The sequence below is a fragment of the Heloderma suspectum genome, chromosome 8, assembly GCF_057233095.1.
Source record: "Heloderma suspectum isolate Gila_16-S chromosome 8, 16-S_ref, whole genome shotgun sequence".
NCBI lineage: Eukaryota > Metazoa > Chordata > Lepidosauria > Squamata > Helodermatidae > Heloderma > Heloderma suspectum.
This window is the reverse complement of record NC_139465.1, coordinates 41,848,960-41,875,279: the sequence shown is the minus strand read 5'-3', so window position 1 is coordinate 41,875,279 and position 26,320 is coordinate 41,848,960. Positions and strand designations below refer to the sequence as shown.

The window sequence follows — 26,320 nt, the reverse complement described above, 5'->3', positions numbered from 1 at the left end:
ACTTCCGTCCACTGGTTCCATTGTTAGCTGCCAGATATACGTGTAGATTACAGAGGGGGATCAGTAATTATATGCAAATTTCAATGCAGAGCAGTAAAGCTGAGGGGAAAATTATGCAAACTGCACGGCCAAGCAGTGAGGCAGATCACTAAGAATATGCAAATTACATGGCAGAGCAGTAAAGCTGAGGGGGGAAATATGCAAATTTCATAGCAGCAGACTTTCACATCTGCGCACTTGCACAAGACTGAATGTTTTTTTAAAGGTTGCGAACGCATTTGGGACACTCTCCAGTGCCCTTTCTTCTTGATTTTTAGAAGCATGGGTGGAGGGCACGGACAAGGAAGGATGGTGGCAGCGCTAACAAGATCATGAGGAGTGGCAGGGGATTTTGCTGCTCTTGCCAGGTGGCTCTCTAGCCACTCCCAACAGCCCACGATGAAGTTCCCCTGCCAGGTTCAGACGTCATGTCAAGCAACCCTGAACAGCCCAACAAGCCCTAGGGTGAGTTCACACAACCATGGAGGAAAAATAAGCCACGGTTGCTTCTTTTCCCTCCCTGTGCATGCAGGTCATGAGCTTCCTAATTAGCATAATTACCCTCGCTGGGCACAGGCTGTCATGAAAGCCAAACCCAGTGAGGATGAGTGGCTGGGGTGGTTTACAAACCACCCAGCAGGCACAGAACCCATGGGTTTCAGGGTGGTTTGTAACCCACCCCAGCCACCCACCAACTCTGGGTTCAGACATCACGACAACCTGTGCCTGGCGAGAGTAATTATGCCAATTAGGACCTGGTGATCAGCCCGTCCAAGGAGGTAAAATAAACCATCATGCTTTTTTCCCTCTGTGATCATGTGAACCCATTTATAGGTTCTCAGGGTGACTTGTTCGTGAAAAATAAGCAGCCCAATAGAAACCAGGTTCGAACGTCATAATAACCCACCATGGGTCATCACCCATGTTGGGTTATCATGTCGTGTGAACCAGGTCTCTGTCTTTTTCCCACCATGGAGAGCAGAACCACAGTGGTGGGGGTGGAGAGCTGTTCCTCCAAAAATCTAGCATCGCCATGTGCAGGAGGCAGGTTAGCCCCTACCCTGAACAGTATTCCTGAGTATCCGCTAACCTCTTCCCATATAAATGAATAGCATTCACTATCACAGGAAGATCAGATGTACTGCATTAGGGAATATTGTTATTTGAGGACAAAATCCCCCAATGTGAGAGGCCCCATGTGGAGAATACAACACATTTCCATGCACAGAACATACAGATACACAGCACATCCCCAGGGCTGCCTGCAATACACACAGGCTCTCTCTATCCAGCCCGAGATACTCTGTCCATCATAATGATGAGTATTTTGCAGACGGATGAGGAAAAACCCTCCATATGCTTAAGATATAATAGATGACTAATAAAAAATAAAAGATCAATGGAAGTATTCACTTCTCTTAGATTTGTATCGGTGTCGCAAGCCAATTCGGTGCCATGTTATCCCTCTAATAATGTGTGTTCTGCAGCAATTTTGATCCTCAATTGAAAAGAAAGACCCGCAGGAACTGGGAAGCACACATATTAGCTGTGTTCAAAGAACCCCTCTGGCATTGCACTGCTGTTCACATGTGGCTAATGACAACATTTGGCACTCGCAGAACACAACACCTCAGTGTGTCCCAAATGCTCAATAAGCATTAATGGATTAAACATATATGCACACACCCACCACTTTCCCCTCTGGTGGCAGGTAAGTGTTATCATTACAATAGGGAGCCAATGCTGCTTACAAATGAATCCGATTCCACGATTCTACAAATACGAGCAGGGTAGGGTGGGGTGGGGCTGTGTCACATAATAAAGAAGAAGAAAAAACATAACCAAACTGGGCCTGTGCATTCAGCACAGGTCAACCTTCTTTATGACGCTGGAAAGTTGTGTGGGTATCCAAAAACACACATAGGAACATATGCCTTGGTCCATATAGCCCAGTATTGTCAACACTGATGGACAGTGGCTGTAGGATTTCAGGCAGGGTTTTTTTCCAGCCCTACCTGGAGATGCCAGAGATCGAACCTGCGACCTTCTGCAGTCAAAGCTGGTGCTCTACCACCAAGCTATGGCCCCTTCCCTGAGCTATCACCCCATAGCCTTTTTCACCCCACAGCCTTTTTCTCCCCAGCTTTCTTTTCTCTCTCCTTGGTCCTCTGTCTAGAACTCTTATTGCCAAAATCATCCACCTCATCATCCTGGCTACCCGATGGTCCCCATCAAATCCCTAAAAAGGCTTTCCCATCCTTCCAGCATCCCTCATTCCTTTGCCCTTACCTTTAAAGAACACCTCCGCCTGGCCTCCTCATCTTTCAGCTTTCATGTCACAATACAGCCTTGCCCATGTCCTTCACCTCCTCTCCATCTCTACCACCCTGAGTTGCTGGCAGAACACCTGCCCTCTTAAAAGGCTCCACCCGATTCTCCCTTGCTGCCCATTGCACTTGTGACCCCCTCCCTGCATGGTACCACTTCGCTCTCACTCGCTCTCCCTTCAAACACATGACCAAGCCTGCCTTTTCCATGACGTCCCTTCATCCCCACTGAGGAGCATTTGCTTGTCTAGTCTACTCTCCTCTTTCCCTCCTGACCCCTTCTTTCCTTCCCCTACCCAAATTAAAATTAAACTTCAACCTCTACAGGAGGCCAAATCCTGCCTGCCTGCCTGCCTGGGGTCCCAATCTGGTCCTCCAGGGTTCCCCAGGTTGCCACGCCTCCTTCTCTTGGCCCCACCCCCTTTCCACTAACCACCCATCGTTTGGAGGCTTCCCAGCTTTTGTACAGTTTTTTCCCCATTCTAAAAGGCTGAAAAGCCTCTCCTAAGCCTTCATTCCTATCAGTAAGAGCTTTGAGTTAAAACAGGCTGGTATTTTGCCCCTGCTCCCTTTTACTTTCAGCCCTGCCCACCACTGAAATGTAGCTTCCAAGAGCTTCTCCAAAATTGAATTTGGCCCGCAGGGTGAAAGAGGTTCAACACCCCTTTCTCTATAGGGCAGTGACCTGATCTTTGCTTATGATACATGGATAGCAGTATTGTTAGCTGCAGTCGTAGCATTAATAATAATAATGTCATCATTATCTTCTTCATCATCATCTTTATCATCGCAAATCAATGGGACTGCATCAAACTAGGGAAGGGGGGCCACAACTCAGTGACAGAGCAGCTGCCTGCTTTGCACACTGAAGGTCTGCAAGTTGAACCCCGGCCCCTCCAGCTAGAATGATCCGGTAACAGGTGAAGCAGAAGACCTCGTGCCGATGACCCCAGAGGACTGTGGCTAGTCAGAGTAGACAACATCTGGTGAGACAAACCAATGGTCTGTCCTGGGGTACGGCTGTGTCGCGGGTTCCTAGGAAGTTTGCTTATTCCCACCAAACCCCAGTTGTAGGAACTATGTGCAACAGGCTGAAAACAGCTTTTACAAGTGGAGTCTGAACGACCCTTGTACAAAACACACGCACACATAAATAAATAAATCTGGATGCGACCAGTTCCAAGGTCTTTTGTATTCCATGCTGAACGCATCCCAGGTATAATCATGGAAGTACAGAGGTTTTCGTGGAACCAGTTGCGATTCCAGATGGCTTTGGAGACCATCCAAGAGCCCGCAGTTGTGATGCTCTGGCCGCATCCCATCCAGACTACCGTAATGTGGGGCTGCCTTTGAAAACTGTTTGGAAACCTCACCTGGTCCACAATGCTGTGGCCAGACTGTTGCCCGGGGCAGGTTTCAAGGAGCACGTGACTCCCTTGTACAACAGCATCACGAGCTACCAGTCTGTTTCCAGGCCCAATTCAAAGTGCTGGTTATATAAAGCCCTATATGGCTTGGGACCAGGCTACCTGTAAGACTGCCTTGTCCCATATGAGCCAGCCTGGGTTTTAAGATCCTTGGGGGAGGCCCTTCTTTTGGTCCTGGCACCCTCAGAGGCACATTCGGTGCCATGGTGAAGTAGTAAATTTGGAAGGGCAGGAGCTCATCATGACAGTTCCCACAGCCACACTCCCAAGGAGAGCCCAGAACTGCAGGTAGCTGTACTGATCCATACCAAATGACCAGCTCTAGCCTTCCCTTTCCACCAGGAGCACATCTGTTGTAGAGCGAATGGGTCTTCATAGCCCATTCAAGAACAAGCCAGGGCAAAATACTCTGCATTACAACATAAACTGTTGTTGGGGAAATTCATTCTCTTCCCTCTCCCCCAGCCCCCAGCTACTGTGAGAACTGCAGCTAAGCTCAGAGACAACAGAGAATTAGGAGAGGGGTGGCAGTGTCCCTGCCACAAAAAGTGCTGGCACTGCGTCCTGGAGAGCCCTGGCTCCGCTACACCAGACAGGGCCTTCCTGGTGGTGGCTCCTCGCCTCTGGAACTCCCTCCTGAGGGAGGCTAGGTTGGCTCCTTTGCTGCTGCCCTTCTGCCAGCAGGCAAAGATATTTTTATTCAAGCGGGTCTTTGGCATGTAAAGCAGTCTGCTGCTGAAGTGGGTTCAATTGTTTTTGAGTTCTATTTGTTTTTACAATTGTTTTCACTAAATGTATTTTAATATATGCTTTATGGCTGTTAGCTGCCTTGAGCACCATTATTTTGTGGAAAGGCGGAGTATACATGAATGAAAGAAAGAAAAATAATGCTCCAGTCAGTGCAGATTCATCAACCTGGTGCCCTCTAGATGTGTTGGAGTACAATTCTCAGCATCCCCTACCCAGCCGTGGGGAATGCTGCTCTAGTGTAACCATGTACCTACCTGGCTTCCCAAAGGAGCCGACAACAGAAAGCAAATAACAATGGTTATAGTAACTGTCTCCCAAAGGGCAGATCTTTCAGAAGCAGCAAGTGCTTCTCCCTGTCTGAGGCCAGTGCTTGGTCGATGAAGGACTCCAGAAAGCTCAACTGACCTCCCGGTTCATCTTCCAAAGAGCCCGAGCACCCATCTGGCTCCCAAGCAGTGCACAGGGCCAGACCCATGGCAAGCATGGTAAAAACCCTGCCCTTCTCCCAAACGTGGCACTGGAGAGGGAATGAGGAGGAACATCCGTGACTCTGTGCTGCATTTCAGAGGTGCTATGAAAACTCACATGCAGTCTCAGAGATGAGGCTCCGTCCCTCTGCCGAGTTGGGAAGGGCAACCACAAAGTTTGTCTACCAAGCTGAGTCAATATGGGTAGGACCCTTTCTTTTATGCCAGGGGTGGGCAACTTGTCGAGAGCTGCCCTTTTCCATCATGTAACTCCTTCGCTGAGGGAACTGCACTGGCTGCCTATTCGCTACTGGGCCAGGTTTAAGGTTTTAGTACTAGTGTACAAAGCCCTAAACAACTTGGGACCAGAATATCTGAGAGAGCGCCTTCTCCCCTGCCCGGTCACTGAGGTCATCAGAGGGCCTGCTCCCGGTGGTTCCATATGGACCCATGGCCCAATCGGAGTCTACCAGGAGAAGAGCCTTCGGCATGGTGGCCCCCTTTCTTTGGAATTCCTTGCCCCTGGAGGTCAGGCAGGCACCAACACTGCATCCTGAAAACAGCACTGTTCCAGGAGGCGTTCCTTAATTGACCAGTCATTGTTTCAACTGGCATTGTATTTTTTAAACAAGTATAATTCTAATGTGCTGTTTTAATCTTTTTATTCTTTTACTGTTTTATTTTTTGTATTCACCGCTCCAAAATCTGTTCTAGATATGGAGTGGTATATAATTATTGTAAATAAATAAAATAAATAAACTTGTGGCCCTCCAGATGTTTCGGCCTCAACTCTCATCAGCCAGCATAGCCAGCGGTGAAGGGGGTTGTCGACCAAAACATCCGGAAGGCCACCAGTTGCCCACCTCTATGTTATACCATTCCCTGTGCATCATCTGAAGCCTGGATGACTCCACCCAGCATCCCTCCACTCACCACTTCAAGACCCATGGCACACAAGCAATCAGTACAATGATTAATTTAAAGCAAATTGCTCATGGACTTTAGCATTTAAGTGTCATTGGCAGACGTTCTCATATGTCACAACAACTCTCAGACAATCATTACAAATGCAGTAACTGAATTTACTTTTAAATTATTTTAATTTTTATTACAAACGGAACTCCAAGCTCAACTCTAAGGAGCTAGCCTCTCTAGCATTTGAGAGGTGCATTGTACTGTTTGTTCTCAGCATACGGGAATTGTTAAAGTGTAATAGTACATAATCTTCCAAAAAAGTCATCCTATTACACAGTTTTTAGGTATCATTTCTGGGGAGCAAAGGTCAGGTAGCAATATATGGACATCTAATCATAAACATTTTATTCATCATTTCTAAAAGAAAATAGGTGATAATAAAATTATTTTGGAAAAAGCACCCAGAAAGGCCTTGGAAAAATACAGCAAAACTCCAGTTCTTTCCCTCCTGAATTTTTCTGCCTGGGCCTTCACATCTCCACTTCCAGGTGTTGTTGTTGTTGTTACTATTATTAAAATTCATGCATCGCTTCCCACCACAAAAAACAATCTCAGAGCAACTTACACACACAAATACAAAAATTCATAATTAATAGAACAGAACAGACACAAACCCAATATAAAACATAATCAGCACAAATAAAAAACAAACACCACAAACATATAATCTAAAAACATTACGAAAAATATTCATCCACAATACACAAAATCTCCCCCCACCCCCTCACAGCCCAGAATGAACATCACAAGAGCAGTCCACAACAATTGGGCCACAACTAAGGTCCAGATAATTTAAATAAAAAACTAAACAACTAGAATTAACGCCTAGGTAAGCAAATACATCTTCACCTGGCACCGAAAATATGACTGCATCAGCACCAGGCGAGCCTCCTAGGGGAGAGCATCCCAAAAACACAGGGCTAACACGGAAAAGTCCCATTCCCAAAGTGCCACCTGCCCACCAGAGCCTTTCCCGAAGGGGGTGTACGGAGAACGGCCTTTGAAGCCAATCTCAGGTAGTGGGTAGGGTCATGGGGGAGAGGTGGTCCTTGAAGCAGTGGGATCCCAATGCTTTATAGGGCTTCAGAGGTTAAAACCATCACTCTGACTTTGGCCCGCCACACCAGGGCCCACTGACAGAAGCCCACCAGAGGTCACTTTCCCCACAGTCCCCTCAAGCCTGGAGCTGGCACTATTTTCAGCCTGCTTTAGAGCACATCTTCCTCGCACATTTAAACCGCTTCCAAACTGATTTAGCTGCAGGAGCTTCTCCTGGGATCGGCGGTTTTCTGAAGGTGCCAAGAATTATTTTTCAGTGTAAGATCTCTAGCCCATACAGCCCTGCCTTGGCCTGACCCGGGGCTGGGATCAGCTTATGCCTGATCTTTTTCTACTTGTACGACAACAAACCAATGCAGACCACATGAACCACCCTGGCTCAGGTCAGCATCACCCCAAACCACAGTTTGCGCTGGCCTCAGTTAGGAATCCAAACCATCATTTCAGCTTCCAGACATACAAGTTTAAAGTTCTTTTCATTTTTCCACCTCAAACAGCACCGCCGTCTATAAGCGCAGCAGCCTCTTGGGATGGCGCAGTGATGGGAACTGCAGTTTGTCAGTTCAGATATCACACCAAACTGCCACTTCCCTCAACCGTTTTTTAGCCCGAGGGCCAAATTCAATTTCACAGAAGCTCTCGGGGGCCGCAATGCAGGAGTGTGTGGGGGTGAAGGCTAAATGGTATGCCATTTAGTATACCATTTAGTTGGCATACCAAATACACTCTTATCTGGACAGAGATAGCCTAGCTACAGTTATCCATACTCTGGTAACCTCTCGTCTGGATTACTGCAATGCGTTATACGTGGGGCTGCCTTTGAAAACGGTCTGGAAACTTCAGCTAGTCCTAAATAGAAGCAAGATTGTTAACAGGGACTGGCCAACAAGATCACATTACGCCAGTACTTTTCCAGCTGCACTGGCTGTCAGTCCGTTTCCGGGCCCGATTCAAAGTGCTGGTATTAACATTCAAAACCCTAACCGGCTTGGGGCCAGGTTACCTGAAGGATCGCCTCCTCCCATATGTGCCTGCCCAGATCATCCTCAGCAGCCCTTCTCCGTGAGCGCCTGCCAAGTGAGGCGGGTGGCTATTAGGAGGAGGGCCTTTTCTGCTGTGGCACCTCAGCTGTGGAATGAGCTCCCTAGAGAGGTTCGCCTGGCACCTACATTGTACTCCTTCCAGCGCCAGGTGAAGACTTTTGTATTCTCTCAGTATTTTAGCTTCCTAGTCTTTTAGCTTTAGTGTTTAAAATCTGTGTTTTAAGTCTCTGCATTGCTGCTAGGCTTTATTCTGGTTGTACTGTTACATTGTGGCTTTAGGCTTTCATATTTTATACTGTTTTATGCTGCACTTTGTGGTTTTAATTGTTGTGAACTGCCTAGAGAGCTTCAGCTAGTGGGTGGTATAGAAATGAATAAATAAATAAATGGGGCAGGGCCAAAACAGCCAGCATATTTTAACTTAAAAGCTCTTACTACCTTTTAGAACTGGGGACAAAAAACACACCAAGGCCAAGAAACTACCCAATGATCAGCAGTCGGAGGAAAGAGGGTGGGGCCAGCAGAAGGGGGCACAGTCTTCTGGAGAACTCCAGAGGGCTGGACTGGGGCCTCCAAGAGGGCTGGATTTGACCCACGGCTCTGAGGTTCTGCACCCTTTCTCTAACCATAACGATGTCGGAATAGAGTACTATTAAGCTGCACATGGTGGTGCAACTTCACTGCACTTTGCAAAGCAGGAGGGAATCTGTCGTTAATTGAGGCATTTGAAAACACGCGGTACTTCAGCTAAAAGCGACGAACTTTGCCCAAACAGCCACGTTTTTCAGAGATCTAGCCATTTATCTCGGTTAAGTGCCAATACATTGTTCAGGAAACTGCTGCAGGAAGCAAGTCACCACATATTCCATAGAAGCAGGGGGAGGGAAAAAAGAGAGAGAGCGTGAAACAAGTGGGACACATTAATTACAGCAATTTTCCAGAACCAAATGCAAAAAAGCAGGTTGGATTAATGGGGACACGAGATCCCGTTTAGCAGCTGGCTCGGTAGAATGAGTGCCACTGAATTGGTCGGGCAGCTCTCAGACTCGCTAATGTACTGACCTGTTGCAAACACAGTCAGCGGCTGCCTCTGTGCCCCTGCCTTCGCATGGGCTGAAAGGAGACGCCAGAACAAATTCAAAGGGGAATGAATATCAGACACCCAACGTTAAGAGAATCTCAGGCTGACATGAAAGCACAACTCAACAAAAAGAGCAAAGCAGCAGTGACCAACAGATTCAACTCGCGCATAGAAGACAGAGGTAACAGTGTGCTTCCACGCGCACCCACGCACACGTTTCCCTTTATCAAGCCAAAGGCAAAAGGAGACTGCCTCCCCTTAACACCAAGAACAGCCTTTCCCAAACTTCCAGCAGGGAGTTCACCTTTCCCCCTGAATTATAACTAGAAGCAGTAGGTAAGTTTCACGTTTGCACCTCAAAAGGTGTCAGCATCACAAGTCATCAGAGCAGCCGTAAGGGAAGGGCCATAGGCCAATGGTGGAGCACTGCTTTGCACATAGAAGGTCCCTACTGTGCTGGAAGGACCAAAGTCTAACTCGAGATAAAGCAGCTTTGTATGTTCAGATGACTCCACCCGACGCAAGATACAAGCTCCACGCAGAAATTCATACAGTGATGGAACATCCCCTACCAAGGGTAGCTCCTTCTGCTGCATCTTAGTATTGGCATCTTGGCAACTGGATACATCACAGCCACAAAAAGAGACAAGGCAGGGTTTCCCAGCTTTCCACCCCAGCAGATGGCCAGAGCAGCAAATCATACAGAGAGGTGACATGCACCCTCCTGAGGGTGAGTGATTCAGCTGAGCTTCTGCATCAAAAACAATCCAGTCATACCCAATGCAAGAGAACTGTTGTCGTCCCCACCCAACATTGCAAAGGTAAATTGGCAGAGGGCCAAGACAGAGCCATGGATCATGCAGAGAGGCATAGAACAACTTCCTCTGTGGATGAGTGCTTTGGAGCTCAGAGGGCCCCCGATTCAATTTATTTCTTGCAGCACACTAGCAGGTTTTTCATAGCATGCAGTTTGGGCATTGCAAGCTTAGCATATTGATTTATTATTACTATTATTATTAAATTTCTTAAGACACCTTTCTCAGAAAAAAAACCCCTCAAGGTGACTTACAATAAAATTAAAACATAAATATTTTAAACAGCTGAAAACAATTATCAATAAAATACCACAACACCATAGAGTACTAAAACATCAGCGACAACCACAAACAATTGTAGCATTAAGAAGCCCATCGTATGCCGCCAAATGCCTGGGAAGAAAGTCTTAACTGGTGCAGAAAAGATGACAACGCTGGTGCCAGGCAGATCTTGCTGGGAAGAGCATTCCACAAGCGAGGGGGCCACCACCAAAAAGCGTCAACACTTACTGGCAGTGGCTCTCTGCGGGTTTCAGGCTGGAATATTTCCAGCCCTGCCTGAAGATGTTAGGAAATGAACTTGGGACCGTCTGCATCTAAAGCATGTACTCTACTACTGAACCACAGCCCTTCTCATTCTCTCTTGTTGCCTTCCTCCAAACCTCCCTTTGAGGAGGGCCTCAGAGGGCCTCAGATGTTGATCATGGTGTACAGGATTTAGAGTGACTTCCTTGGTACTGGAGGATACCTTGTGTGACACACTTATCAAGAAGAGGCAAAGATAAGCAGCAGTTGCAAACTGGATTGTCCCACACGCCAGGAAAGCTAAAGTCTCTTCCCCTAACAACCTTTGGCTAGAGGACCTTTTGGAATTTTCTGGCCATTACTTCCACCATCTCTGAACTATAATAGAATACCATCCTATACCACCATGGTGCAGTGGCTAGAGTGTTGGACTAGGACTGGGGAAACCCAGGTTCAAGTCCCTATTCGACCGTGAAGCTCACTGGGTGATTTTGACCCAGTCACTCTCAGCCTCACCTAGATCACAAGCTGAGTATCAGCCAACAATAAGATGTGGCTGCAAAAAAGGCAAATGATATTTTGGGCTGCATTAATAGAAGTACACCTTCCAAATCCCAGGTAGTAGTAGTTCCCCTCTGCTCATCACTGGTTAGGCCTCATCTGGAGTACTGTGTCCAGTTCTGGGCATCACATTTTAAGAAGGATGCAGACAAGCTGGAGAGGGTTCAGAGGAGGGCAACGAAGATGATCAGGGGACTGGAAACAAAGCCCTATAAGGAGAGACGTAAAGAACTGAGCATGTTTAGCCTTGAGAAGAGAAGACTGAGGGGAGATATGATAACGCTCTTTGAAAGGTTGTCCCAGAGAGGAAGGACAGGATCTCTTCTCGATCATCCCAGAGTGCAGAACACAGAATAATGGGCTCAAGTTACAGGAAGCTGGATTCTGGCTGAACATCAGGAAAAACTTCCTGTTACAGCAATATGACAATGGAACCGATTACCTAGGGAGGTGGTGGGCTCTCCCACATTGGAGGCATTCAAGATCCAGCTGGACAGCCACCTGTCAGGGATGCTTTGACTTGAATTCCTGCACTTAGCAGGGGGTTGGACTCGATGGTCTTATAGGCCCCTTCCAACCCTACTGTTCTATGATTCTACCTCAAAGGGTTGTTGTGAGGAGCAGTATCATGTATGCCACCTTATGCTTCTTGGAGGAAAAGCTGGGATACAAATGTAACAAATAAATAACTTACATAAATAGAAGACATTATAATATTCATATTTTGCTTCAAATCCTGCCCTGCCCACATGTAGACTCCAATTTCCCTCTCCATTTTGTTTGTTTTGTTGCTGCTGATAGTTGTCAATGTCATTTGTTTGTTTGTTTTATTCAATATATATACCACCCATATGGTATGCCCTTGAGATGATTTATAATAATAAAAAGCAAAAACAGCAATTGAATAACCAAAACAATACATCAATGAAACTATCAAAATATTAAAACATTAAAAAATATTAAAGAGCCTGTTAATAATCAGAACAACAGATTAAAGATTAAATGTCTGCTAGAAGAGAAATATCTTGGCCTGCATCTAAATATATAGTGGATCTCCCTGGGAAGTGCATTCCATAGATGGGAGGCCACCACAGAGAAGGCTCTTTTGCTGGTAGCCACCTGTCACACCATTGTGGGTGGCAGCTCCCAGGAAAGATGATGGTGTTGTCCCTGTGCTGGTAGCTTAGATCCATATCAGGAGGTGAGCAGATGGTATATCAGGATCTACTAGATTAGCAAGAGTTTCTGACTCCCAATAGTTTAACAGCAGCAAGTCAAAATGACAAGAATTCCTTGCTATGGCTTCACATCACCCAGTTTCAGTGTTCTACACATATAAAGTAGTTGCTTTTGACCAGGGGTTTGTGTAAAGGGGGTGGGGAAACTCTTTCAGTCTGAGGGCCAAATTAAATTCCACAGAAGCTCGCAAGGGCCGCGTTCTAGTGGTGGGCAGGGCGAAAGGGGTGGGGCCAAAAATACAAAATAAACCCAGCATATTGTAGCTTAAGGGCACAGTCCTATGCATGTTTAGACAGAAAAATGTCCTACAATTCCCAGCGTGCCCCAGCCAGCCATGCTGCCAGTAATTAAGCCTTGGGACAGCTATCTGAACATTTCAGAATGGGGGGGAAAACTGCAGAGAAGCCGGGAAATCACAAACAATTGATGGTTGGGAAAAAGGGGGTGGGACCAGGGGAAGGGGCGTGGCCCTCTGGAGAACTGGATTTGGGCCCCGGGGAGGACCACATCTGGACACCGGGCTTGAGGTTCCCCACCCCTGCTGGCCAATTTTCAAGCTGTGCTAGAATCCCAGCTCCACAGAAACTCAAATGTAGATTTGTATCCAGGTCAACCCAATCCATGGCACAGGACTGGCAGAAGATGATTTGCTCTGCTCCCTTAACCAGCATTTGGCATCTAGCTCCTCCCCACTAGTCACTATTTTATCTACAAATGTAGATTTGTATAGACCAGTCAGCCCAATTTTGTACCTAGCTACTATTTTGTATCAATTTTTGCATCAATTTTTGCATCTAGCTCCTCCCCACTAGCCACTATTTTACACCTGGCCATAACTGGTGGCCCTGGGCTATCTAGCAAAAACAACAACAACCCTACATACCTGAAGTCTGCCAAACTCTGTCAGTAGATATGTGACTGCCTATGCCTGACTATTGCAGCCTTTCCCAACCCGGTAGCCTCCGGGTGTGTTGGACTGCAACCCTCTTCAGCCTCAGACAGTGCTGCCAATCAGCAGGCATGATGGAAGTTGTAGTCTAAAACATTAGGAGGGCACCAGGTTGGGGAAGGCTGGTCTATTGAGTGACAGTGAATTGGGATGGGATGGCCTTGTACAGTTCCACCAGAAATGTGATCAACTTTAAATGATAAAAAAATAGAGGTAGTGATCTGCAGTAAGGGATTAGAAGAGCTTCACCCAGTTGAGTAGCAACTGCAGGCATCAGAATGTGTGAATTAGTGCTCTACTGCCAATTTCCTTATATATTTAGTTAGAGGTGGGGACTGGCTGCAGTTACTCAATGGAGAAACTCCTATTGCTAATTTAGTTAAACATGCATATCCGGCCTTATGTAAGACAGCTTACATAAAAAAGCCCCAATACAAAGTGAATCTAAAATCAATTCAAGAAAAATACCACCAAACCAAAGAGCAACAGTTCCAGTTCTAAGATGCAGTTCTAAGCACTATCTAGGACACCCTTCCCCAAACTGCCACCCCCCCAGATGTCTTGGACTGTAAATCCCAGCAATATGGGAGCTGTAGTCCCATAAAAACATCTGGAGGGCACCTGGTGGCAGAAAGCTGTTCTGAATTGACCTGCTGCTGCCTACGGCTTTAATAAAAAAGCTATTTTTATTTTTAAAAATTACCTGGTGCTTAAAAGATATCACAGACTGTGTCTACACTCCACAGATGGGTACCAGAACAGAAAAAGCCCATCCAAGCTCCACAGGAATCCATTTGCCCTAATGTTTGCGATGAGGTTGCCTGTGGAGACAGTGACTTCTGGCAGAACAGCTGGTGAAACCATGTTCCTGCTGCTGGGTGACCATCTTTTGCGAGAGAGATTACTCTTTCAGGGTGCAATCCTATGCATGTTTAGACCCATGGCTAGCTGGGGAATGCTGGGAGTTACAGGACTTTTTCTGGCTAAACATGCACAAAATTGCACCCTAAGCCTTAAAGTTTAAAGAGCTGATGCCTAAGGGCGAATGCTCAGAAAATGGTTTGAGATCTCAGAGAGTGCTAAATGGGAGGGAGAGCCATCAGAGCTTGAGCAGAACTTCACATCCCGCTCCAGTTAAAGGGAAAGGGTTGATGTAAGACGGCCTTCTCCAACCTGTAGCTCGGAATGATGGGAGTTGTAGTCTAACACATCCGGAGGGTTCCAGGTTGGAGGAGAAGGCTGATGTAAGAAGCATGAGTGTAGCAACAAAAGCAGAGCTGACAAGAAATGGTCTATAAACAGTGGAGGCTGGTGGCTCCGATTTCGGTGGGGCTGTGCATCCACTCTGGGTTTCAGGAGAACCAGCCAGAACCCCAAAGGAGCTATCCAAGGTGCTAAACCCTATACCCAAAATAGGTCCGGCACCTTGGATAGCTCCTTTAGAGTTCTGGCTGGTTCTGCCTGAAACCCAGAGTGGATGCACAGCCCCACTGAAATCGGAGCCACCAGCCTCCACTGCCTATAAAGCCTGAAGAGGCCTACCACGAGAGCACCTCCTTCACCATAAAAATGAATCGAGGTGTTTTTGCACTCTGCACTTGCTCAGAGGCACTCTTCTGGGTCACTGCTCTAGGATTTTGTCTTCAAAAGTCCACTTCCCTTTGGAAAAATCCACTGTCTGTGCTGAAGGCTGGCAGCGACAGAGAAACAGAACAAGCACACGCCAACGCTCGCACTGGCGCGGAGACCGCCCCCCGGCCCGGCCCGGGGGCACCAATTCACACACACCACCCTTTCCTCGCCGATGCACCGACGCCGTCTTAACGGCAGGCTCGAAGCGCTGAACAACACGTGGGGGCAAAGTTATGTATGCCAACACGTGTCTTACACACCTCTGATGGGGGGGGCAGGATTAATGTAAACCCGCGTTTGGCCCCATGTCCCGTGCGAAAAGCCTTTCCGGGGCAGCTTTTCACCTCGGGCACGACGGACAAGCCAGCCTTCGAGGCTTCTGCCTGCCACGGATCGCCGGGGAGCGCGGCTGGCGCGCGGCTGGCGCGGGACCCGGAGCCACTGCGGGGCAAAGGCCACCGCCCCGGGCGCCGCGCGCCGCTCCCAGCCCGCCCCTCGCCGCCGCCGCCGCCGCCGCCGCACACTCACCGCTCGGGCGCTCCGGACGCGGCTCACCGCCGAGGCGCGGGCATGCCCGGGGCGCGCGAGCAAGGCGGCTCGCCGGCGCGGTCGATCGCCGCTTCCTCCGGGCGAGCGGGGCGCGCCAGCGCCGCTGCTCGCCCGCGCCTTCCGTCCGCCGCGCGGCGCTCCTCCCCGCCGCCGGCGCCGCCGCCCCGGAGCGCCCCCGCGCTCCTCTCGCCGCCGGGCTCCGCGCGAACGGCTGGCCGCGCCGCTGCGGGCGGGCGGGCAGCCGGCGCCGAGGGGCCGCGCGGCTCGGGCCGGCCGGGCGGGCGGGGAGCGCGGGCCGGCCTCGCCACGGGCCGCGCAGAGTCGCCGCCGCTGCCCCGTCCCAGCGCGCCGGGCGGCTCCCCTTCCGCGCCGCCTCGCGGCCCCCGACAGACGCGGGCGAGGCCGCAGCCCCGGGGCGGAGCGGGCGGCGGGGAGAGCGCGGGCAGGACGCCCAGGACCCCGCGGCCCGACGCTGCCTCGGCGGAGCCCAGCCCCGGCGCAGGGGCGCGGGGCCCGATCCCACGCGCGTTTACTCTGGAGTAAGCCCCAAGGGAGGGTTCGGGGCGGAGGCGGAGGCGGCTCTGCACGCGGGGCAAAAGGGACAGCCACCCCCCAGCCGTCCCCGCTCACTCGTGGCAGGGAGATCCGCCCGCAGTCCGGCACAGTGGCGCCTCTGCGCGGCGTGCGGCGGCCCCGCGTGAGCTGCTCGCTCCTCTCCGCTGGCGCTTTCAGCACAGTCTCGAGTGTCTGCCCTGCCTCCCGCCCCACCAGCCCCACTGAGCACCAGCCGCCATGCGGGGGGGGGGGGGCACTCGTGAATGGCCGGAAAAGAGGAAATGCATCACCCAAAAGGAGTGATCTGCATAAGCTAATGCTAATGAGGATTGCAATTTAAATAGAAATACAGCACATCTTACCTGGAAGACTGTGCACAGGTGACCCGTGTGCCTGGCTGCTCTGGATGCTGTGCAGAGGCTCTTGATGGGCAACTTTCAGCTCATCCTTAAGATGTTGTTTTTTTTAATCTTTAAACCAGACAGCCCTCAAATAGAGGACACCTTCAAAGCTGAGGACAGTCCTCTGGCAGCCCTTCAGAGAGAAGACTGTTCTCTGTAAAAGAGGACACAAGGACACTCTACAGGTTGCTCAATAGCAGCATGCCCTGTGGCCCTCTCCCAGTGTGCCTGTTGTTTTCTCAAAAGTAAGCCTCACTCTGTCCAGTGAGGGGAGCTGACTACTCTCAAATAAAGATGCATGGGATTTGCAACTTTGGTCGGGGCCCTCTGAAGTCTTCGGGACTCACCTCCTACTTAGCAAACGTGCATAGGACCAGGCTGCAATCCTATTTGCACACTTCCCATTGAGCTTATCTCTGTGGGACTTGGGAAGGATCTACACTGGAACCCTTTTCATTTGTGAGGCACCAGTATTCCAAAATGTAATAGCTGCTCCAAGGGCACACATCAATTAATACAGCATGGTATCACCCGTGTCTATAACACGATCAAGTGCCCCACACCAATGCATAGTGTTGTAATTGCAGGAGAGGTAGGAGGAGCTTGAACGGTCACACGCGCGTTTCATTGTTTGTGTTTATAGTGCGAGCACATGCCACAAGCCACAGTATATTGTTGCAATTGCAAGAGGAATGGGAAGACGTGCTTCAATTTCAATTTCAGCTTCTTTTCTTTTTGTGAGCCCGCAAACTGCATGCGCACCTTTGCAGCTGTGCAGGAATGGAGGTTTAAAAATAAAGTGTGGTTATTCACTGCTGCGCAGCTCTGTAGGTGTGCAGTGAAAAATAACTGCCCCCCCCCCCCGGTGGATTTCCTGCCCACAAACCTCATGAAAATCAATGCAAGGAAAGAGCAGGGAACAAAAGGAAGAGGAGGAGGGGAAGTGTAGATCCTACCATAGGAGGGGGAAAACAGATTCTACAGCTTTAAAGCCACTCCCACTGGTAAGTGTTATAATACCGCTATATTGGGACACACATGTCTTTGTAGCTCATGGAAACTGCAAGCCCCTCCAAAACTGTCAAAAGTAGTTTAAGAGCAAGCACCATATTGAAAGAGAAATAGCAAGAAGACAATGGGTTGAGGTGTACCCTGCACATGAGCCAAATCTTACAATACTATGGGAAAATACAAGTGTATATTACTCCTTACTTCGGAGTAAACATACTTAAGAACATAAGAGGAGCCGTGCTGGATCAGACCAAGGGTCCATCTAGTCCAGCATTCTGTTCACACAGTGGCCAACCAGCTGTCAACCAGGAACTGACAAGCAGGGCATGAGTACAACACCATCCTCCCACCCATGTTCCCCAGCAACTGGTGTACATAGGCTCACTGCCTCTGGTACTGGAGGTAGCACATAGCCATCAAAATTAGTAGCCATCGATAGCCTTTTCCTCCAGGAATTTGTCTAACCCCCTTTTAAAGCCATCCAAATTGGTGGCCATCACTACATGCTGTGGTAGCAAATTCCATAGTTTAACTATGTGCTGTGTGAAGAAGGACTTGATCTGTCCTGAATCTCCCACCAATCAACTTCATGGGGTGACCCCAGATTGCAGTATCTTGAGAGAGGGAGAAAAATGTCTCCCCATCCGCATTCTCCACACCGTGCATAATTTTGCTCACCTCTCTCCTGTCTCCCCTGACCCTCCTTTTTTCCAAGCTCAACAATCCCAGCTGTTGTAACCGGCCCTCATAGGGGAGATGCTCCAGCCCCTCAATCATTTAGTTGCCCGTTTCTACTTCAGACCACTGCATGTTGCCTGGACAAATAGAGAGCAGCAGGAGAAAGGCACATAGAGAGGACAGCACATGCCTCCCACTACCCTCAAGCAGAACCTCAGGAGACACCTTCCCAAAGTTCAGCCCTGGGAGTAGCAAAAAAAAGTGTGGGAGAGAGCTATGAAGCTCCACCACCATGCCTCTGTCTCCTGCTGGACAACCCTGACTCCTCAAATGAATTCAAACTAATAGAACTTTAGGCTTGATTCACACATTACTTTTTAAGATGGTAAGGAAACCAGGGAATGGTTTTGTATGCACTCTGACAACCAAGAGCCACACCAGATTCTCAAAGGGCTGCTTCACACCATTATTTTTTTAAGTGTACATGAAATGTAGTGTGCCAAACACACGTGAATCCTGGAGCGTTTGCTGCACTATACACAAGGTAGCAAACCTGGGTTTGTTCCTATATCAGGGGTCTCTTTTGGGGGGTTGCTGGGCACATTTGGAATTAGGGGACCATGTCATGGGCAGTATCACGAAACGGCTGCCAAGGGGGTTGCCGCCAATTCATAAAACGGCCACCATGGCCGATCACAAAACACTCATTTCCCAGAAGGCAAACTGGTGAAACTAAAAGAAGAGGCACTTGCTCAAGAAGCCAGGTGGAAGGCACAGGTGGGATCTGTGCTCCAGCACACAAAACCACTGTTTTGGACCCAAATAAAGACAGCCCTGGGAGGCAGCGCTTTGCAGCATGCCAGTTAAAATAGTTTTAAAACTCTAAAAAAATATAAAAATCGGGAGGGAGCCTGGTGGGTGCCAGGAGAGGTGTCTGTTGGCACATAGGTGTCCATAGGCATCGTGTTGGAGGTCTCAGTGCTATGTCATGTGTGAACTGACACCCCCCCACCTTACCATATCTATAGGGCCCGTAATAGCCACATGCAGAAGTATCAAGCGCTAGTTAGTCACACATTTCTCTAAACAGGCCTAAAGGAGAAAGGGATCAGGCCTGCTTGAGGCTGCTGACTTCAGCCCTGCCCTGGATGCGAGTTTGATTGAAGACTGCACACACAAGTCAAGTGTGCTTAGGTGCTGTTCATGCCACTGCAAACCCTTGAAGAGGCCAGGCCTGTGACTGCGCTTGCAAAGCCTTTGCACGTGCAAACTGCAAGTGTGGACGATCTTCCGGACCTTCCACCAAAAGTGCATGCAGGACAGGGCTGGGGCTAGTGAGGCCGCAACCACTCGCCCAGCGTCCCGCACGCTAGTTCCAATGAATGTGAGAATGGCGCTCCAATCAGCCAGCTAAACCTATTGTTAAACTGCTGTTCATCCTAAGGGTACCACCTTTCTTGAGCTCGCTCATGTCATCAGAGGAGAAGCTACAGACGGCTGGCTGCCTACACGGTGAACAGCTGCCAAGAATCCACCCTGTTCTATGCTAGTGAATTGCAGCAGGTAGATCATATATTGTATGAATGCGCCCTCGTATGGCAAATGTCAGTATTTACTGTGCCGGTGCGAACCTTAATCCAGTGGTTTGATGATGGGGGCATCCCTTGCTTGAAGCATGAGGAGGTGACTTTATGGTATCCACCTTTACGGTATCCAGATGTTTTTGTGCCTCCGCTTGGAAATCCAAACGCCATGCTCACACGCTGATTGACACGGGGCACGGTCCAGTGGGATGTTCCGCACAAGCTTCCTTGGAAGTCAGCCGGCAGTTGACGTTCATTTCAGGAAGGGCTGAACAAGACAGCTTCCTGGCCAGCTGTCAGGGCCAGGCCCACCTTGAGGCAGAGGGAGGCAGTCCCCCCATTCCTCATGCAGTGTCCAAGCGGACCGGCAGCTGGTGCTCGCTTCAGCACTGGTGATGCCACGCCTGAGAGAGCGACAGGCTAGCTTAGGCAGCTCAGGGAAGGAGGGGCCGCCTCCTCCTTGCGCTCAGTATCTGCCGCCTGAGGTGGGCAGTTCACTCTGCCCTAATGGCAGGGCCGGCCCTGTGACTCCATCCATGAATGGAAACCCAAATCTGCCAGCTGAGGCGGCTGCCTTCCCTTGACTCAGAGTAGGGCGGCCTCTGACCCCATCCAAAAGTAAATGCATGAAGTGGACTCTAATTTTATTATTCTTTCTGGCACTCTGCTCTTGGGCACATCCAGGAACGTTTGACACTTGGTTCCACTACTACTGTGATGTAGTGATGTCTACATGCTACATGTTACTACTACATGTAATGCTGTCAGTGGAGGCTGGTGGCTCTGATGTCGGTGGGGTGGTGAATCCACTCCAGGTTTCAGTCAGAACCAGTCAGAACTCTAAAGGAGCTGCCCAAGCTGGCTCCGATGCTGGTGAGGCAGTTAATCCTCTCTGGGTTTCAGTCAGAACTCGAAAGGAGCTATCCCAGTGGGGTGGTGAATCCACTCCAGGTTTCAGTCAGAACCAGTGCACCTTGGGTAGCTCCTTTAGAGTTCTGACTGAAACCTGGTGCGGATTCACCACCCCATTGACATCAGAGCCACCAGCCTCCAGTGGGTACTATCAGGACAGGGCTTTGGGGCAGATCATGTCCAGGGGTCCACTCAGCAGAATGAGCAGCATGGCCCCAAATGCCGCAGGGATGGCTTACCACAGAGGTGGGGAACCTGAAGCCCAGGGCCAAATCCAGCCCTCCTAGTGTCCCAGTCTAATGCGCCAGGGTTCTCCATGCCCCTTTCCCCGAACCACCAATCATTTGGTGTTTACCTGGCTTTTGTGTATGTTTTCTCCCATTCTAAAAGGTTGAGATGACTCTCCTAAGGCTTAGTGACGGGCAATAGGAGCTTTAAATAATCCACACTATATGGGGGGGGGGCTTTAGCACTACCCCTTTTGCCTTTGGCCTGCCCCTTTGCCTTCGGCTCTGCCCACCACTGAAATGCGGCTCCTGGGAGGTTCTCCAAAATGGAATTCAGCCCTCGGGCTGAAAGAGGTTCAACGCCCCTCGCTCCCCACATTTTGAAGTGCAAACACGTTGCCCCCTAGCTTCCTCACCCCCTAAAACAATGAAGCTCGGAGTCTTACATTACCTAACTTTACCACTGACCAGTTGCTGGCAGGGGAGTGGCAACTCCAGGGGAAGGACTACAGTCCTTTGTTTTGGGTGTCCCTTGAAACATTTGGTCTTAGCTACTGAGAAACAAAAGACTGGATTAGATGAAACCGTGATCTTATCCAGGAAGGCAGGCCGTCGCTTCTTTCCTTCCATTCATCCCACACGTGTCTCTTTATTCCTGTTTAAACATAGCGAGCACAACAGCAAAGGGCTGAACTTTCCTCAAATTATGCTCACTCCAAATATTTGCCGTTGTACCAACTATTTGCCAGTCCAGTTATTATGTGATTGATCACCTTGGCCACATGATATCGTTGCTGGGCCCCAATTGGTTGAAACGCTTTAAGGTGCTTACTCCTGCCAGCTTTGTTCTGTTGCCCAACCGTGCACATTTAATCATCACATATCATCTGTACACAATGGACCTGAAAATTCACACCCCACAGGCCAGTTTAAAGTATTACTGCTGAAACACGGAGTTTGATGCCCAAAGTATGAGCTTATCTTCAAAAAAAATGTTCTATTTGTTTTCTGAAAAGTTTTTGAGTTCTTTCAGCTTGTCATGTACAAGCTGTTCCTGTTCTGACCAATGAGGACGATATGCTCCATTTGCTAAGAACAGAGGGCACAATCCAGTCAAAGTGAAGCACTTTGAAGGCTTAATGCAGAGGTGGTTCTATATTGGGGGCAAGTGGGGCAGTGACCCTCCACCTGTCTCCCACCCACTTGTGGCAGGGACGACCAGGCTCATGACCAGCCGAGTGCCACACATGATCTTCTCTGGCCTCCTCTGGCAATCTCAACAGAATATTGCACATCTGCCCTGACCTCTGCCCTACCAGCTCCAATGGGCCCCAGCCGCCACTGCTTTAATCCTAAACACGTCATGGTGCAGCTAGGGCTGGCTGAAGCCCGGGGCAGGCGGGCAAACAACCACCCAGAGATCCGTTCCACACGTAGTGTTAAAGCCATGGTTGTTGGGGCTGGGCAACAGCAAGCGAAAATGCTGCCTCCCGCGTGCTCAGCGTTTCCACGTTCAGTTAACAAGCCAGGAAGTGGGTCCACGTGCGCGCGCACACGGCACTCTTGGGTAGCAGGGTGGTTTTATCGACATTCCTGCAGGGCTACATTTATACTGTAATTGCTCTGAGCCTGGCAAATCAGGGGGTTGGGGCAGGGGGAGAATATCATACATGCAATGTACAATTCTCAATTTTCTGAGTGTTGCTCCTGCTGTAGCCAGAACGGCACCAGCCATGCACAAGCTTTGGGAGAGGGGAAACCTGGGTCGGGGAAGGACTAACTAAAAAGAGCCCAATGTGAGAATGTCAGCGGGTATGGAATGCTGAGTGGTTGGAGGGTGGTGGTGGGATGGAGCTGCTGGAATCCCGAACAGGGAGCATTCCGCATGGCAGCATTCCACTTGCGCACCATAATGTTACGAGTGGAACCTGCCAGTGGAGGCTGGTGTCTGATTTCAGTGGGGCTGTGAATCCATTCTGGGTTTCCGTCAAAACCAGCCAGAACTCTAAAGAAGCTACCCAAGGTGCTGAAATTTGGGGATTAGGAACAGTGCCTTGGATAGCTCCTTTAGAGTTCTGGCTGGTTCTGACTGAAACCCAGAATGGATTGACTGCCCCACCAAAATCGGAGCTACCAGCCTCCCCTGGAACCCGCAACAAATTGCTGAAATGCATGGCGTGTTCCCTGGCCAGGATTCCAGCCATTCGACACACACCCTTGTATGATTTCCCCCCAACAGTGGTTTCCCCCCAACCATTCCCCTGATGGTTTCCCCGTCAGTTAACATTCTGTGGCTACTGAGCATACTCAGTCCACATTAGGCTGCCTCCCCCCCCGCCGCCATTAGAGGTCCCTCCCCCCTAAAGAGTTGCTGTACTTCCACAAACCCCCGAGTCCCCGCAAACCTGCTGATTCCTCCCTTTTGTGTGTAGACGGTGCCATTTTGGCGACATAAGCCATGGCGCTCACAGCTCCAACGTCAGAAAGTGTAGTTTCTGCTGTCGGGGTGTGTGTGTGCGTGTGACCCAGCCACTTCTCCAGGGCACAAGGAAGGCCCGTTTCTTTAGCAATGAAGCTATTGCAAAGTTTCCAAGGGCTGCTCTGCTTCCTCCCCTTCCCCCCCCCCCGCTGCTTTTTCTTTTCTTTTCCAGAACACACACAAAGCAAAAACCTATCAGGAAATTGCTCCAGAATTTTGGCACAACCTCCATCTAGTGCTGATTAACATTCTCCTTGGAACGACACATTCAACGGCAGTGATACCATCCTGGCCATAAATGCAAATAGGGCTGGTCGCCTTTTATCATGCAATTTCCTCTCTTAGTTCAACAGAGAGAGGCGGGGCAGGATACTTCCACTTGCCAGGTCCTTGAATCCCAGCTAGGAGATCTGAGGACTCGGGGAGAGACAGGCGGCGGCTGACGCTTTGTACCGCTAAGTTTGCTCCAGCAGTTGGCTAACCAGATCGGAAGCACAACAAGAGATTACGGGCCTGTCACAACGTACTCTTCATCTCTGTCGGTGGATGCTGTCCAAAAGCCCAATCTGCATGAACAACGGGCAAACACAGCCCCTTGAATAGCAGCTGCTGGCACAAGCCACAGGCAGAATCACAGCCAAGAGGTCAGCACAAAGGGCAGAGGGGAACAAGAGAGCAAAGGTGTAGGATAAACTGTCCCTACAGCAGCCTTCTCCGACTTGGTGCCCTCCAGAAGTGTTGGACGTCAACTCCCATAAGCCTCAGCCAGCATGGCCAATGGTGAGGAATGCTGGGAGCTGTAGTCAAACATCTGGGGGGCACCAGATTGCAGAAGGCTGCACTGTAGGAACAAGTGAGGCAGTGTGGGTTGGACCCAGAAGCAAGGCAGAGCCCAACTGGGGGGGGATCAGGCCATTGATACCACCACCATTATCTTTTCTTTTTTAGTAGTTGTTTTTTAAAGAAAGAAAAAGTCAAAAATGAAGGGGGGAAATATACACACTGAGAGGCTGTTCACTCAACACACTAACCCACACTCACTGGTTAACTGTGGGTTGTTTTGAACCATGGATTATTTGTTGAACCATGGGTTAGCATGTTGTCTGAAAGCGGCCAGGGTGGCTTGTTAACCATGCAGTGTGGCTTATTTTCTGAACAAGCCAGCTTGAGAACCCATGGATTGTTGTCAGGTTGTTCAGGGTGATTAACAAGCCACACTGCATGGTTAACAAGCCACCTTGGCTGCATTCAGACAACACGATAACCCACCCTGCAGAAAACGTGCTGCATTCAGTCAACACTCTAACCCATGGTTCAACAAACAACCCATGGTTCAAAACAACCCACACTCAACCACTGAGTGTAGGTTAGAGTGTTGTGTGAACAGCAGACAGGAGGGTGACCAAATACAAGAGGGGATAGACCATCCTGGTCTAATGTTTTTAATCTTTGTAAACCACCCAGAGAGCTTTGGCTGTTTTGCTGTATAGAGATGATGATAATTTGTTAATGAATATTGGGCTGCCTCTGATATAAGCTATGTATGACATGTAACCGGAAGTTTGGGGAGCTCTTCATTTAGATAAGTGTCAAATTTGGCAGGCAAGGAGGAGCTTTCTAGAAATGCTTCCCCCCACACACACACACCTCTGGTTCCATTTCAGGGCTGAGAGAAGAGATTAAACTAATAGATTACTCACAACACGTCACATGCCAGAGCTGCCTTGTACATTCAAGGAAGGCATGAATCACCACACAAACACATATGTGAGCATTTCTCAGACTGACCGATCAAGTTCAGTTATTCATTTCCATGTGAGTTTAATCTTTTCAGCCATCTGACTTCACATCAAATCTCTTCCAGGCGCTTTGACTTCATTTTGAGTCCTAATAGATTTTGTCTACGTTGTGGGTGACATGTCTGATACTGCATGGTTCCTAGTAAACTAAGGCTGATCTCAAATGCTCTAAAACAGTGGTGTGGAACCTCAGGCCCATGGGCCAAATTCAGCCTTCCTAGTGTCCTGGCCCAACCATCCAGGGTTACCCAGAACACCCCTTTCCCTTCTGGGAAAGCCCCCTGTCTGAAAGCCTGGAGACTTCTTAGTGCAGCCTTTCCCAACCAGGGGCCTTCCAGATGTGTAGGACTACAAACTCCCAGGCTGTGGTGGCTTGGGATGATGGGAGTTGTAGGGCCCAACACATCTGGTAGGTGCCAGGTTGGGGAAAGCTGCGCTAGTGGATAGTTAGTGACAATTAAGGGTGCAATCTGATGCATGTTTAGACAGAAACAAATCCTACAATTCCGAGCATTCCCCAGCCAGCATAGTTCTAATGAGCGATTTATAGCACATTTGTGGTCACTCATGGAAGTTTGCGGGTCCTTTACACAACATCAACCTCCAGGATGTGTCCCGCACTTTTTCTCCTTTATCCCACTTTCAAAAAGATCGGAGATAATGCAATAAAATACATTGACCCGATCTATCGGCTGTGTGAAATGACGGCAATGGGCTATAATCACAGCACCATTTAGTGGCTGTAAAATGAAACCTATAAAATGTATAGAACTACAGAGAAAGGACTTTCCTTGGTTCAAACCACATTATCTGCCCATGTAAAGGAGCCAGTGGTAATCCCACAAAGAATCCGGAAGCAGAAAGCCCTGGTAACTCAGGGTGTGTCTTACTGCCTCTGAGTTCACAGAACTAGAGGAGGCATTTGGCCTCTCTCTGTCATTCAAGGTTAAGGTACCGATTCTCTCAGCACGTTGGGGGAGAGATCCTCTCTGTTCACAGCCCAACCCACAAAACAGGCAAGTTTCTCATTTCCTCATGTCTCTTAAAGAAAACAAAATGACTAATAGTCCTTTTCTGGGGTGTCTTGTTCATACTTTTCCAGAGCAGGGAAGTTAGGAGTAACACCACACCTGTAGTCATGGCCGCAGCTGAGATAGCTGCCCAGGAAAGGCCCACCTTGGAGAGCCGGCGTGGTGTAGTGGCTAGAGTGCTGGACTGGGAGTCGGGAGATCCGGGT

The 26,320-nt window shown here is 49.3% G+C and overlaps 1 protein-coding gene across 6 annotated transcripts in view; it reads right to left on the bottom strand.

Moving 5' to 3' along the window:
• Positions 1–16,427, bottom strand: part of CPNE2 (copine 2) — a 183,317-nt gene extending 166,890 nt beyond the window's left edge. Inside the window, exon 1 of one of the 6 annotated variants that reach the window (XM_084812134.1) lies at positions 16,356–16,427. The gene's annotated coding sequence lies outside the window, so the exon portion shown is untranslated. Of the gene's footprint in view, positions 1–11,112; positions 11,279–15,149; positions 15,386–15,417; positions 15,570–16,068; positions 16,241–16,355 lie in introns of those variants that run through there. The other 5 variants (XM_084812130.1, XM_084812131.1, XM_084812129.1 and 2 more) reach the window with 5 other exon arrangements.
• Between the last annotated feature and the right edge of the window lie 9,893 nt (positions 16,428–26,320).